The 16858-nt window shown below is 38.9% G+C and overlaps 2 long non-coding RNA genes across 3 annotated transcripts in view; one reads left to right on the top strand and one right to left on the bottom strand.

Moving 5' to 3' along the window:
• Positions 1 to 16858, bottom strand: part of LOC141278694 (uncharacterized) — a 189441-nt gene that overhangs the window by 26550 nt on the left and 146033 nt on the right. The gene's annotated exons all lie outside the window — the stretch shown is intronic.
• Positions 2411 to 6944, top strand: LOC109548807 (uncharacterized). 2 transcript variants are annotated; one of them, XR_002174946.3, is made up of 4 exons: positions 2411 to 2489; positions 5953 to 6173; positions 6307 to 6514; positions 6623 to 6944. It is a non-coding gene; the product is annotated as an uncharacterized lncRNA (long non-coding RNA). The 2 variants fall into 2 exon arrangements; XR_012331739.1 differs by having other exon boundaries at positions 5953 to 6514.

Below are 16858 nucleotides of genomic sequence, written 5' to 3'. Positions count from 1 at the left end.
AACAACATTTCAGGACTTAACTGAAACCAAGACTTTCTACAAAGTTATAATAATCAAGACAGTATGGTATTGAAAACAAGATAACCAAATAAATGAATAGAACAGATATTGTCTAGAAATAGACACATACATATACAGCCGATTTTTTTTTTAACAAAGAGGGCAATTCAGTGGGGAAAGGAAAGTCTTTTCAACAAATAATGTTGGAGCAACTGGATATCTATATGGAAAAAGGTGAACATTGATCCTTGCCTCATACCAAACATGAAATGTAACTCAAAATGGATTATAGACCTAAATGTAAAACTTAAACTATAAAATTCTAGAAAAAGTTGTAGGAAAAAAAATCTGCCATCTTGGGGTAGGTGAAGATATTTTAGAGAGAACTTAAAAATTCAAAACATAAAAAAAATAGATAAATTAGATTCCATCAAAATTTAAAACTTTTGGAAAACAAAAGGACAAGACACAAACTGAGAGAAAACAGTCACAACACATGTATCAGACAAAGGAATTGTAACTGGAATATACAATGAACTCTTAAACTTTAATAATAAAAAGACAAACGACGCATTTAGAAAAACAAACATGTGAAGTCACTTTAGAAAGGCGTATATATGAGCAAAAGTACATGAAAAGATGTTCAACATTATTGGTTATCACGGAAATGCAAATTAAAACCACAGTGAGATACTAGTGGTTAAAATTAATTCTTAAAAATTAAATCTACACTTCCACCTGACCCAGACATTACAGTCCTAGCTATTTAACCAAAAGATACAAACACATATGTCCACGCAACACTTGCACAAAGTGTTTATAGCAGCTTTAGTTGTAACAGCTAAAAAACTGAAATCAGTATGCATGTCCATGAACAGAGGAATGGTATATGCATTCTATGGAACAGTACTCAGCAATGGAAAAATAACACGAAAAAATCTCAAAACCATTATGCTGAGTAAAATGAGTCAAACTTTTTCAAAGAGTGTATTACATTTATATAAAAGTCTAAAACTAATTTAAAGATTCAAAAAACAATTCAGTGATTTTTCTGGAGCACGTGGTGGAGGACAGGATGGATTGATTGCAACGGGGCACAAGTAAACTTTAGATTGTGATGAAAACGCTCATCATCTTGTAGCTATGATATGTGTATGTATATAAATGGATCAATCTGTATACTTTAAATATACAGTCACTGCTTTTTATACACGGTAGTTACGTTCTATATAGCTGTTGTAAATACTGAATTAGAGAATACAACTATTGCTCCTGGGGAAATAGAGTTAGGTTCCTGTGAGCCTCTCCAGTCAACATTTTCATCAACCAATATGTCATTTGTGTAATACACGTTCATTTGCCAAAATCCTTGTAAAATAATCCTGTCTCATCAGCACTGAAAACCTGTTCTCTCACATAACCCTCCTCTTGTGTAAAACTTAGAAGGTATTTTTAAAATTCTTCTGCAGTGGGGCTTCCCTGGTGGCGCAGTGGTTGAGAGTCCGCCTGCCGATGCAGGGGACACGGGTTTGTGCCCCGGTCCAGGAAGATCCCACATGCCGCCGAGCGGCTGGGCCCGTGAGCCATGGCCGCTGAGCCTGCGCGTCCGGAGCCTGTGCTCCGCAGCGGGAGAGGCCGCAACAGTGAGAGGCCCGCATACCGCCAAAAAAAATAAAAGAAAAAGAAAAACGTAGCACTTAAAATGAGACAATAAGTCTTAAAAATCAACTATAGGGCTTCCCTGGTGGCACAGTGGTTGAGAGTCCGCCTGCCGATGCGGGCGACACGGGTTCGTGCCCCGGTCTGGGAAGATCCCACATGCCGCGGAGCGGCTGCGCCCGTGAGCCATGGCCGCTGAGCCTGCGCGTCCGGGGCCTGTGCTCCACAACGGGAGAGGCCACAACAGTGAGAGGCCCGCGTACGGCAAAAAAAAAAAAATTCTTCTGCTGTCTCCTGATTTACAAAACCCACCTCACACACCAACTTAACATTTTTCACTTGTGTTAAATTCCTAGCCCCAAGATGGAGCCGCTCCTTCCCGGGGTACCTCATCAGCAAACCGAAACTTACACAATTTTCATTTCGCTCTTAAAGCTCCTCCGCTAGGCTAGAAACTCAGTGTAACCAGTCAGACACTCCCCAAACACCAAGCCAACTTTAGGTTCTATACTTACTTTCCTGTTCCTTGATCTATGCAAATAAGCTCCGATATGAAACCCCAACCAATTAACTGAAGCCGGCTACTTCCTTGTTTCCCGCTTGTGTAACCGCAGAACCACTCCAAATCTGGTCCCATCCTGTTTCTCACAAGACAACAGAACAAAACCGCAAGTCATGCAGCCCAAGCATGCGCGGAGGAGAAAATTTTGACCTCTAACACCGGAAACCAAAGTTTCTCCCAGCCCCGAACCAACGGACCAGGACGTGACTGGAGCCTACACACCGGAACCCCTTCGCAAAGCGAAGGGTCCAGCGTCCAGGAAGATCAGGTGCTGAAGCCCCTTTACCGCTCCTAGATGGCCAAGTGCCAAAACCCTCCAATGGAAACCTGCTTCGCCAGCCTGTCCAAACATCAGGGCTCCTCCCCTAACTCCTAAAAGCTTGACCGAACCCCAGATAAAGGAGCGAGATATGAACCATGATTCCTGTCTCCTTGCTAGCCAACCTCGCAAGAAAAAGGTCTTTTCTCAAAAGCCAGTGCCATAGTGCTGTGGCTCCTATGCACGTAGTTCCAGTGAGCCCTTTGGTCTATAACACTTGCCTTTCTATAAAAGCTTGCAGCCCTTCCCCCTTACTTTGCAGCTCTCTGAACTCTTGAGAGGAAACTGCTGTTTCATAAAGTGTTAAAGTTTGTTTGTATCACCTAAATTGTTTTCTTTAATCATTTTAACACATGATATCACTTTTTGAAACATGCAAGCCAGCCAACACTAGTCAAGGAGGGTTTAACATTTTCCTGACCTTAGGTAATATAAATGTACATTTCTTTGGCTTTTAGCCTCAGCATAATTCTATCCGCTATGTTTTTTTTTAAATCAGTCATCATCTCACGAATACACAAATTTAGCCACTTTCCCATATTTTCCACAGCTTCACCTATAAATGTTACTTTAGCACTTTCCAAAGCAGCCTCGGATACAGATTGGCAAGTTTTCTCTTCCTTTTCTGGAGGTACCATATTGTTGATTCATTAACACTGAACTCAGAGCCTGAAGGAGGTTTATCTAAACAACATCTTTTCTTCATTAGGCACATCACAGCCTTCTTACACTTAGGATCACCAGATAGCACTTCAGCACTAGGCTTGGGAGACCATTTTACTTTTTTTTTTTTTTTTTTTTGTGGTACGTGGGGCTCTCAGTGTCGCGGCCCCTCCCATTGCGGAGCACAGGCTCCAGACGTGCAGGCCCAGCGGCCATGGCTCACGGGCCCAGCCTTTCCAGGGCATGTGGGATCCTCCCGGACCGGGGCACGAACCCGTGTCCCCCACATCGGCAGGCGGACTCCCAACCACTGCGCCACCAGGGAAGCCCTGGGAGACCATTTTAAACAGCAAAATCACCAACAAAAAGCACAGGGCTTGCCCCGGTCCGGGAGAATCCCACATGCCGCGGAGCGGCTGGGCCCGTGAGCCATGGCCTCTGAGCGCTGAGCCTGCGCGTCCAGAGCACCGCAACGGGAGAGGCCACAACAGTGAGAGGCCCGCGTACCGAAAAAACAAACAAACAAAAAAAAAAAGCACAAAAATTGTGAACAAGATGCCACTGTATGCATCGCCAAAAAAAAGCACTTGTTTACAATCTGAGAATTGAAACATGAAGGGAAGGCAAATTTTTAATGTTTTGCTGTTCTGCACATGTCTGGAGGACTGAAAAAGCATTGTGAGTATTGATTTCCGGGTTATAAATAAATTTAAACAAGTAGGCGAATTCACAAATACGAGATGTGCGAATTAGAATCAACTGTGTGTAGTTCACTGTACTTCAATTATACTTCAAAAATGTGTGAAGAAGATTGTTGGTGCATGTTCAAATGAATGAATGAGGGAACTTAAGTAACTGCGCAGAACGAAGTCTTCAGTTATGCAGGTGTACAACAACTAGTCTGAGACTCTTGGGAAATAGGCAGTCATCTCTGCCCATTCCTTCTCTGCCATCTGCAGAACAAAACCAGGAACACCTGACAACTGATTGTAGCACACACTGCCAGCTTCGTGATGTTGATACTTTACTGTAGTCACATCCATGCTTCAGGAACAAAGCACGTGGAAAAAATGGAGATGATCTCAGACCATCCTCCAACACAGTTTAAACAGGAGTTCCCCTGCTCTGAAAAAGGAACCAGAACATTTTCTCCATAGAGGTTTTTTACAGGTCTACTGATTCCCAAGTTTCTAACAGCCACTGTGACCTGAAAGAAATCTGTACATTTTTCCGGTTTAAATTAGCACACTGAGGGTGTCACTGTGAGGACTTTTGTGCAGACAATTTAGAGACTACAGCTCACTCAGTTCTAAATCATGTCTCTTTCCAAGTTTAGTTAGCATATACAACACCAAGTAACTTAAAAAAAAAAAATCTACGGTCTCCCAACAAACAGCCAATATTGTCATTATTTCTTAAATGTGTCACTGACCTACTGTTGCTAAGCTACTCATTTTAACATTTTTTCTCCACATTTTGTTTTAAATTATTCCTCATCACTCTTATTCATAGATCATATTTGTCTAAATATAAACTCCTTTATTTGTGTTTAGTTGTTTTCACCTAACAGTTGTTTTAGTTGTTGCTGTTGTTTTTTAACATCTTTATTGGAGTATAATTGTCTTACAATGGTGTGTTAGTTTCTGCTGTATAACAAAGTGAATCAGCTATACATATACATATATCCCCATATCTCCTCCCTCTTGCATCTCCCTCCCACCCTCCCTATCCCACCCCTCTAGTTGGGCATAAAGCACTGAGCTGATCCACTTGTGCTATGTGGCTGCTTCCCACTAGCTATCTATTTTACATTTGGTAGTGTATATATGTCCATTTTAATGTATTTAAAATACTTCAACTTTTACTCCTGAGGATTTGCAGTTCAGAAAAAAAAAAACACACCTCACAAATAGGCAGGATATTTAATATACTTTTTTTAAAACCTTAATGTCTTGGCCTCTGTGCTGCTGTCTTTTTGACAATTTTTTCTGTTTCTGCCTCTCTGATTGTATGGACTTCCGTCTATCATTCTCCATTCCTATCTTCCTCATTTTCTTCTCTGATTACTATCATTCTGTGTCATTGTTCATCTCTGCAGTTCTTTTTCTTAACCTGTCTTTCAGTTTTTATCACTTCCTATAGAAGATTCTTTTCTTTCTATTTTCTCTTTTTCATTCTGCTGTCATGGGGGATAGCATAGTGCAGAGGTTAAGAGTTTGGTCTCTGGAGCCAGACTTCTCAGGTCTCAATACTGGCTTTGCCACTTATTAGCGATAACAAGTAAATAACCTAAACTTTCTGGGATTCAGTTTTCTCATCTGTAAAATGGGGATAACAAGATCATCCTCATACAGTTTGTACTAGCTTTACATGATTCATCCTGGAAAATCACTTTTGAAAATGTCTACAGCACAGTTATCACTACTGCTGTTTGGTAAGTAAATTAAATAGTAATGTAATTTATTATCAGAAATATTATACTGACATGGAGACAATGATATTGAATTAAGTGGAAACAATGATAGAAATGGGGAGGATGAAAAGGAAAGATTTGGGGCAGGACAATGTTAGGGACTACGGATGAAAACACCTTACATAGAACTGGAGTCTTTCTGGTCTTTCTGGTTATTATCAGTGCAGTTAAGAGTGAGGAACAGCCTATATACTCTTACAAGAAATGGTAATCAATTATTCACTGGGTTCATTTTGTACTATATCAATTTACCCATGCTGCAACAGTATTTTCCAGAATTCCTTTCCCTGTGTGGTTGGCCACAAGTGAAATTTGCAAGAGACTCAGAACGTGGAAAGGAAGCAACAGGCACTGTCTTCTGAAGGTCAGTGTAAGGTGCCAGGGGTCACTGTAGCTCCCACATTTCGCACCAGACAAAGTTAAACAGCCACAGAAGAATTTGTTCAAGAATATTGCAATAGGAGAGAAGACTGAACTCAACTCTACTGAAACATAAGGTGGGATTGTGTTTAGGGGCCAGGGTGAGCTAGTGGAAAAGTACTGGAGGCTGCTGTGGGGAGACTGATCAACGGGATGTGCACAGCATATTGAGTTATTCCTGAGCTTACAAATATTTTTCTCTGTGACTAGGCCATCTGTCTGCTCATTGGTGCCCATGAAAGTCAGGCTCCTACCTTCCCACAAAGTCTGGGAGATACAGGAGCTATCTGCTTCGATGTTCACATGTCAGATGGTCCCCAGGTTTTTGAGAAAGTCACTTCCAGGGTGGTGAAACTGACAAGAGGTTGGAATGTTTCTAAGGAGCAGAGAAAGAGTTTACAATTCCAAGTTTCCTAAGGTAAAGTGATCTAAGAAAGAGGAGGTCAGGGATCTACAGTTAGGAAGAAACCTGCCTAAAGTTTGGTCAAGCTGAGGGGAAATGTTTTTTTTTTTTTTTTTTTTGCAGTACGCGGGACTCACCGTTGTGGCCCCTGCCATTGTGGAGCACAGGCTCCGGACGCGCAGGCTCAGCGGTCATGGCTCACAGGCCCAGCCGCTCAGCGGCATGTAGGATCCTCCCGGACCAGGGCACGAACCCGTGTCCCTTGTATCGGCAGGCAGACTTTCAACCACTGTGCCACCAGGGAAGCCCATGCTGAGGGGAAATGTAAGGCCAATTTGGTCACTTCCAAATAAAGTGTCTGCTTACTAAACCTGGATTTGGTTTTATCTGGCTCTCCCTCCACTCCTGCTGCACCTCCTACTTCACCTTCTCTGGTCCTACTTCAGCAAGGTGAGCAGTCCTCTGGTAAAGAGCTTCAGCTTCTTCTGAAGGTCACTTAAGGCTAGAAGCAGTGGGGGCCAGATGTGGGTTCTCCCCACTTCACACTCAGCCCTGCTGACCTAAGAGTAACCTCAGGCCCACCCCCAGGAAGAGAGACAACAGCCTTCCAGAGACTCTTCACCAGTTTGTAGAAATCTTAATGATGCAATAAATCCTTTTTTTCATTTCACTCATAGTGGTTCTGACCCTGTGACTGAATCCTACCTGATGTATTGCCTTAGCAAATAAGAATGCAACCAGGTACAATTTCTAATTTCTGCCTCAAATTATGTTTTAAAAATTAATGCAACATCAATATCCCTGAAATGGTAGAAATAACTCTTTTGCACCATAAATGTATGAAAAATAAAGCCAAAATATATTATTTTCTTACAATTAAATAATTCAATTTTTTTTCTATTTCTGCTTCAGCAATTCTTTTCTATAAATTCTTTAGCCAAATTGCCAAATGCTCTGTTAAGAAAAAAACAAAACTCAACCTTTCAAAAACATTTTTCCTCTTCAGTAAATGTTATTTTTGCCCCGTCATCCTGAAAGGAAATCCTCTATCTCAGTCATCTGCCTTAAAAAGTTCCGGTAATCTGTAACTCTTGGTTACTAAGTAATTGTACTGGTTGACTCTGCCTCTGGGGCCTTCTCACTGATGTCAGTATTGGTGTCAGTATTAGCTAATCTATTGATCTGAATGCTGATTTCCATCTACCACACACACTAACTGGGGGCTAGGATTTCAATATATCTTTTTTGGAAGACACTGTTCAATCCATAACACCAGTCCCATGGAGATGCAGGACAGAGCATTCCATGCAGAGAGAACAGCAAGTACAAATCTCCTGAGTTTGGAAAGAAAGCATTATTTAAAGACCAGCATTTCAAAGCTACAATGAGATATCATCTCACACCAGTCAGAATGGCCATCACCAAAAAATCTAGAAACAATAAATGCTGGAGAGGGTGTAGAGAAAAGGGAACACTCTTGCACTCTGGTGGGATGTGAATTGGTACAGCCACTATGGAGAACAGTATGGAGGTTCCTTAAAAAACTACAAATAGAACTACCATATGACCCAGCAATCCCACTACTGGGCATATACCCTGAGAAAACCATACTTCAAAAAGAGTCATGTACCAAAATGTTCATTGCAGCTCTATTTACAATAGCCCAGAGATGGACACAACCTAAGTGTCCATCATCAGATGAATGGATAAAGAAGATGGGGCACATATATACAATGGAATATTACTCAGCCATAAAGAGAAATGAAACTGAGCTATTTGTAATGAGGTGGATGGACCCAGAGTCTGTCATACAGAGTGAAGTAAGTCAGAAAGAGAAAGACAAATACCGTATGCAAACACATATATATGGACTTTAAGAAAAAAAATATATCATGAAGAACATAGGGGTAAGACAGGAATAAAGCCACAGACCTACTAGAGAATGGACTTGAGGATATGGGGAGGGGGAAGAGTAAGCTGTGACAAAGCAAGAGAGAGGCATGGACATATATACACTACCAAACATAAAATAGATAGCTAGTGGGAAGCAGCTGCATAGCACAGGGAGATCAGCTCGGTGCTTTGTGACCACCTAGAGGGGTGGGATAGGGAGGGCGGGAGGGAGGGAGATGCAAGAGGGAAGAGATATGGGAACATATGTATATGTATAACTGATTCACTTTGTTATAAAGCAGAAACTAACACACCATTGTAAAGCAATTATACTCCAATAAAGATGTAAAAAAAAAAAAAAGACCAGCAAACATGCTCTCATGCAACTGGAGAAGAGAGATTAAAAGAGCAGCATAGTGTGAGACTGCCCAAGGGAGAGCACATAGGGCAATACAGCCAGAGTAAGTTGTCTGCAATGGGATGTCACCCATGTGTTTCAAGAAGAAAAGTGAAATGATCTTATTTCTATTTTTAAAAGATCAGTCCAGGTAGTAGGTATTGAATAGGTTGCAAGGGGTAGGGTAATAAAAATTTAAATATAGAAAAAAACTTGTAAAACAAAAGGTACTATAAATAACGAAAAGAAGACATGGTAAACAAAGTTAAAATTTAAGCAGAAGACAGGGTGAAAATATTGACAGCATATATACACAGAGTTAGTATACTGATATATATGAAAGTCATAAAATCAATGCATATAAGATGAACAATCTAGTGGAAATAAGTAAGAAATAGAAATGGGCAATTCACAGATAAAATACAAATATGGTCAATTACATATGGAAAAGGTCCAGCTTTACCAGCATTTGGGAAAACAGACGCAATGAGTTTGAAAATTTCATTCATCAAATTAAAACAAAAAGTTTTATAATTATACAATTATATACTTAATTGTATTAATAAGGGTGAAATGAAATAGATACTATCAAGCACTACTATTGGGAATGTGACTAGATATAAGCACTTTAAAAGTAAAAGTTCACTTGTTCTGTACCTACCCTACAGAATATATTCCCAAAGAGGCATGTACACTGATGTTCCCTATACTGTTATTATTTTTACATAGACTATATGTTATATACATTAAAACATATTCAAACAATAGTATATGCTTTCTATGGGTACATATCCATAGACATAGAAATACACAAAAAACATATGAAAAAATACAAACCAAATTGATTATAATAATAATCTCTGGGTGAGTAACTATGAAAATTGGTAAATCAAAGGATAATTTAGGGCTTCCCCGGTGGCGCAGTGGTTGAGAGTCCGCCTGCCGATGCAGGGCACACAGGTTTGTGCCCCGGTCCGGGAAGATCCCACATGCTGCGGAGCGGCTGGGCCCATGAGCCATGGCCGCTGAGCCTGCGCATCTGGAGCCTGTGCTCCGCAACGGGAGAGGCCACAATAGTGAGAGGCCCGCATACCGCAAAAAAAAAAAAAAGGGATAATTTAATCATATTTTACTGCTTGAATTTTTTAAATCAGGAAAATGCATTCCTCACAGACACTGTACAAAAGAGTAGTTAGATGTACAGACTCTGGAGACAGACTGCCTGCTTTTAAATTCCAACTCTGCCATTTACACATGTGAACTTGGGCAAGTTACTTAACTTCTTTGTTCCTCTGCTTTTTTATTTGTAAGATGAATATAACAATTGAAACCACTTATACATTATTTTGGATATATCTGATGATTGAGTTAAAATGTTACGTATATATATGTGGATATATATGTATGTGTGTGTGGATATATATATATATATATATATATATATATATATATATATATAATATTTGACCTCTTCTATTTTGAAAGAGGCAATGATTTGTCCTCTTCGGAATAACAGTTAGTTTGAAAATGTATTTGCCTTATCCACATGCTGGTTTCTACTAGCACCACCATGTGTAGACTTTCCAAATGCTGTAAATTGGTTATCTATTAGTGGTTTTATATATATATATATATATATATATATATAGACACACACACACACACACACACACACACACACATATATATATGGAGTTTAGAACCAGCCCTAATACATGGTAATGTTCTTATAACTTGTGTAATTTAAAATATTTTAAAAGTTCAATATGAACCCAAAGAAAGAGATTACTGTCAATTTGGGGAAATACATGTAGAGTTATAAGTACAAATCTATGATTTCTTGTTGTATTATTTCAGAGGGAGTTACCTTTTATTGTTGGAATTGTAAGAGAAACTTGAACAGAAGATGGGGAACTTTAAATCTCAGATTTAGATAAGTTTATGTGAGAAAACACGCATCAGTGAAGAAAACATATCTGGCTGGATTAAGGAGTTCACTTAAGGGTGTTGTGGGAAAAGAGCATGAAGCATGAAAGGCTTTGAGTTTGATGCTCCGGGGTTTGAACTTTTGTCTCTGTAGCAAAGAAGACTCCTTGATACTTTTTGAGCAGGAGTGTGATATAGTATGTTAGCAGTTTTAGGTTGACTTTTCTATTCTTGGTATACAGGATTGACTGTAGAGGAAACACCAGAGTAAGCAGGCCTGTCATGGCTATAGCAATAGTTTGTATGGTGATGAGGATGTGAACTAAAATGGTTAGAAAGGGAAAGAAAAGTAAGATCAACAGTACCTGTGAATCCCTTGGTTTCCAGAAATATATCACCTTACACCCAATTCGAGTTGTCAGATTTAGAAAATAACAACATAGAAAACCCAATCAAATTTGAACTTCAGATAAATAGCAAATAATTATTTAATGTAAGTATGTCCCTAATATTGCCTTTACTGTTTCCCTGAAATTCAAATTTAATTGGATACCTTATATTTTTATCTAGCACTCCTAACCCCAATAAGCATATTTTATCTTTATAATCAGATTTAATCATCCTAGACATTAGTTTAACTCCTTTGTTTGACTGTTCAATCAATGACATGAGAAGACAGGAGTGTCCACATAGCAATCACAACTTCTCTTTCAATGGGACCATGGTTATGTCTTCTAGTGAAATCATTCCACTTCATATTTAAGGCAGCAGAGCCCAAAGTCATGGAAACTGAACACAAGAAGTCTGTGAATAGGCTGTTAGTGATGGGAGGTGCCCCCATTCCCACACCACACCAGTCACTGGTTCTGAGCATACGGTGCTTCTTTTCGACTGCACCCCAACACTGCAATTTGTTGTCACCCAGCCAAGACTGTTACTGGTGTCTTTAATAGGTTATTCTTCCATTAAACCTTTCTTCCATTACAATGGCTGAATTGGTACATGATAAAACTTGTAAATCCTCTGTGTTAAGCCCATTTATCACTACTTTTGCTATAAAAATGTTACTTAGTCAAACACAGCAGTAAACATAGCATTTGGAGAGTCTACACGTGGTAGTGCTAGTAGAAACTAGCACGTGGATAAGGCAAATCCATTTTCAGACTAAGTGTTATTCCAAAGAGGACAAATCATTGCCTCTTTCAAAATAGGAGAGGTCAAATATAATCGATTTGCCATCTGGGACTGGCTGGTCTCCTCAGGAAATGGTGTCATATCAGGAGCTCAGCATTAGCTTCCACCACTGGAAAACTGGTCATTTATTAGTGGTTATAGCAGACTTGGTGAGTTGATGTGCATTTTATTTACCTAAAGCTAACCCCACTTCCTGTCATCATGGAAATTTTGTTAATTAACCCATTGAACAAACACAAAGATGGCTGAGGAAAGAGGCTGCTTGACATTTGCAGAATGGGTCATCTTGTCTACCTGAACACTGAGAGCCTCTACTGAGTGGATATCCTCTGGAGGGCATTTGTATGCAGCAGCAATACAATATCTTTACACTCTGAGAGGTCCATCCATACTTGTTTAGGCAAAAATTCTCTCATCATGATTTTTTAGGTCCCTGGCCAGTCAGCCAAATTAGCCCTTGCCCCAAAATAGATATAAATCCACACCTCTGGTCATTGTTCCTTCAACATAAACTGAACATACAGATATTCAGCCCATTAGAAGTATTTCCATTCTTCCCATCTCCAAGTATTGGGTTGGCTATTTAAGTGGGATACTGACCAAGAAAGTTCTGATAATGTAGGTTATCTTTCCTTACAGGTTTCATTCAACCAACCAAGAAAACAATATGATTCATTACTAATTCCTTCACTTAAAACCTTTAAACAAAGTCCTATGATGCTCAAAACTGCCAAAAATTGTTTTTAAAGTCTATGAAAAGTGAACCCATATAAGTAAGCTCAGCCCAATCCAATGTTATGCTCTTTCCTCTTTGGTCAAATATCTGTACTATCCTTCCTCTACATATACTCTTGGAATTCACTGATATAAATGAACAAAATTTTGAAATTATTTAGGTTTGAGAATTATCTTCCCCCAGATCATTCATTCTGCTAGTCCCTCACTAGGTGTGATCAGACCCTTTGTTACAGATTTGGAATCAAGAGGCTTGGTGGAGTGTCTTAAGGAGTATTAACTTCCTTTTGAAAGTTGCTTGCCTTAGGTAAAACTATTACAGGCTATTTCTGGTGAGAAGAGAGGTTCAATGAAATTTGAGCAGTCAAGGATATCTGAATATATACATACATTCCTATTTTAATACTTAAGGGTCCCACCCTTTTTCAACCAATTCCCTAACATATGAGACTTTGCTAGCCAGGTAAATTTGTGTGGGGGCGGGGGTTGGTAATTTTTTTAAAATATTTTTTTCTTAACATTTTTATTGGAGTATAATTGCTTTACAATGGTGTGTTAGTTTCTGCTTTATAACAAAGTTAATCAGTTATACATATACATATATCCCCATATCTCTTCCCTCTTGCGTCTCCCTCCCTCCCACCCTCCCTATCCTACCCTTCTAGCTGGTCACAAAGCACCGAGCTGATCTCCCTGTGCTACGAGACTGCTTCCCACTAGCTATCTATTTTACATTTGGTAGTGTATATATATCCATATACACATTACCACTCTCTCACTTTGTCCCAGCTTACCCTTCCCCCTCCCCATGTCCTCAAGTCCATTCTCTAGTAGATCTGCGTCTTTATTCCCGTCTTGCCCCTAGGTTCTTCATGACCTTTTTTTTTTTTTTAGATTCCATACATATGTGTTAGCATATGGTATTTTTTTTTCTCTTTCTGACTTACTTCACTCTGTATGACAGACTCTAGGTCCATCCACCTCACTATAAATAACTCAATTTCATTTCTTTTTATGGCTGAGTAATATTCCATTGCATATATGTGCCACTCTTCTTTATCCATTCATCTATTGATGGACACTTAGGTTGCTTCCATGTCCTTAGCCAGGTGAATTTAATTGTGCTGTAATTCTGCTTACCGCAGGATAGGTTTGAGTCAGATTATAGGTGCCATTGACCCTATGGTTATAAAAGATAAGAAATTATTTTAGGGTATTCATGAAGACTTTCTGGTTCTCTAACTGTGCCATGAGTTGACAATCTAAAGTCTTAAATTTCCCTTTTCTGTAGGTTCTCTGGTTCAGTTAAAAGCTGCTGTCCCTCCCCACTTCCTATAACGACTATGTATTTCTTAGTGTAATTCTAGTTGCTGTAATAGAAATACCCCCAAATTCTCAGTGGCTTAAAATGATAGTGTTCTGTTTTTTTTGTTTTTCACATCTAACTCCTGTAAAGGTTTATAGTTAGAGAATATTTCATGTGCTCATTCAATTGACTCAGGCCCTTCTCTTATGTATCCCTTGGAATTCTCCAACAATTCTAATAATGCAACCAGCAGATTGGGAAAGAAAAGGCATGAAGATTTATGCAGGAGATTTCTATTGGATTTCCATGGGAGATTTCTATTCCAGGAAATAGCTTACATCACTTGGGCCCCATTCCATGAAACAGAATTTAGTCATATGGTCACAGCTAACTGCAAGGAAGACTGAAGAACTTAGTCTAGCTGTGTATCCAGGAGGAATTTGTTTTGATAACACAAACTTGCTATTACTCCCTATCCTCTTATTCTTATATAAATATCAGATAAATATTCTTTTATAAATATTACTCTTATTCTCACACATAGAACTCATTCACCCTTTCCCAAAGTCTCATTCATTCATGGATTCAGTTGAATGTCCAGAAACTGCAGATGATGCACATTTTTTGTCATCAGGTTCAGATGCATTTCCCCATGTTCCAGCAACCTAGGAACCAAACTAACATGTTATCTTCTCCCCACCCATAAAACTCTCAGTGGTGGAGCAGGAAAAGAAGACTCAAATAAAATCTGCTGTCACTGTTCCATAGAAAGTATGAAATTCTGCTGGGTAGGCATTTTGACAGCCCCACTGTAATTACACCCAAGTTAAACTTGTATGTGCTCCCATATAAGGAAATTTATTTAAATTAGTTGTTATGCCAGGACTATAATTGCATAGCATCTTACATTTTCATATCACTTAATGCTATATTTTCAAGGATTATAACCTTGTCATAGTGTAGCTATGCTAGAGGGTAGAAAAGGAAGAATTTGATTCATGTAAGCCAACTATCCAATGAATGTTTCAAGAACTAAGTAGGTTATTTGATCAAAGCCTTAAAAATGATGTTTCTTTAGAGTTTGGATGTGTCCAATTAATTTTTCTGTTTGTCTCTAATCCACCTCCCCCCACAAATAATGAAGAGAAAGATACCATTTATATCTATGAACTGACACAGAACCCTAGAAAAACCAGGAGGCTGATCATAGATGAAGAAAATCGTGGGAAGTTACTCAGAGGCTCTTGCTGTCCGTTTTTCATTCCCACTTAAACCTCATCTGAACTAAGCATTCAGGCCATAGACAAAACAAAAAGTCCAAATTAACTTGCACAACATTTAACAGTTTATTGAGTCCTGCAGAATAACTAGATAATTGACTCCACACATTGAAGTCTGAAAGGATGAGATATTCACTCAAATTTGTCCTTTCCAAGTTGCCTCACTGGTCAGAATTGTTCCAGATTCAGGATTATCCTATGTATTTCATGTCTGAAATGTGCTCAATTACTTCTTTCCTTGTTTCATCATTGCTATTTATTAGCCTTCATTGCACAAACTCATGTCACCTTACTGCATCTCCCATTCACATTTCTGCAGGCTTTTCTGTATCTCTTGGCATTGCTTGAATTTGCTTTGCATCTATAAATATCCTGATTGTATGCTCCTAGGAGAAGTGTAACTTTGTTCAATCATATTTTATAATATGAAGCCACTTGCCACTTTCCAATGTTCTCTTTTTCAATACTTACAACTTTATTTGCTAATCACTTTACATTGTTTTACCATCTCTTCAGTCTACTTTGAATCCTTTCATCTATTCTCTGTTCATTCCCCATTCTTTTAGCTTCTCAGCTCAGTAATTGAAATTATGCATGGCAAATTTCCTTAACTATTTAATAATTTCTTCTATAAGTTGCACAAAAATCTATTTCAGACAATCATGAACTTCTACTAAATTTCTGTCATTTTGTTCTTCCCTAATCTTATTCTCTGACTGATTTTCTGTATTATCACTATTATTGTTTTTATTATTACTGATCTTTGCCACTCTTTTCAAATGAATTTGAATATTCTAACATTCTTTTTTCAATTCCCTTTCTTTCTATTTGCTATTAACTTATCAAAATGCTCATTTTGGTGTTTTGAAAGCCTAACTATGTTAAGGATAATAAAACTTTATATTAATTAACTTTAATTTTAAAGATATGCCAAACAGGGATCTTAAGTAGAACAGAATGCTAGGGGAAGGGGAAAACATTTTCAAAAGTTTGAGAAGCTAATCTTAACCCCATTGAGATTTTTCCCTGAATTAATCATTTCTAACTCATATATGTACTTTTTATTTCAAGATTATTTCCAAATGCACATGCTTCCCAATCAGATCCCTTCATTAAGACTGATACTTGCTTGTCACTCATTCTTATAAATGTAATTGTTCTACTTTTGTAATAGGGAAGAACAAATCTGACTCCATATTGGATCTTTTTCATTTACATTAACCTTTGTATTCTACTGCTTTTGCTTCAAGTTAAGAATGTTGCCTAGGGGACTTCCCTAGTGGTGCAGTGGTTAAGAATCTGCCTGCCAATGCAGGGAACACAGGTTCGAGCCCTGGTCCAGGAGGATCCCACATGACGCAGAGCAACTAAGTCCATACGCCACAACTACTGAGCCTGTGCTCTACAGCCCGTGAGCCACAACTACTGAGCCCCTGTGCCACAACTACTAAAGCCCGTGCACCTAGAGCCCAAGCTCTGCAACAAGAGAAGCCACTGCAATGAGAAGCCCATGCACTGCAACTACGAGTAGCCCCTGCTTGCTGCAACTAGAGAAAGCCCATGTGGAGCAACTAAGACCCAATGCAGCCAAAAATAAAAATTAAATAAATAAAATTATTGAAAAAAAA

Source organism: Tursiops truncatus, chromosome 5, assembly GCF_011762595.2.
Source record: "Tursiops truncatus isolate mTurTru1 chromosome 5, mTurTru1.mat.Y, whole genome shotgun sequence".
NCBI classification, from domain to species: domain Eukaryota; kingdom Metazoa; phylum Chordata; class Mammalia; order Artiodactyla; family Delphinidae; genus Tursiops; species Tursiops truncatus.
Note: the sequence above shows the minus strand (reverse complement) of the source record. Positions and strands in the feature narration are given on the sequence as shown.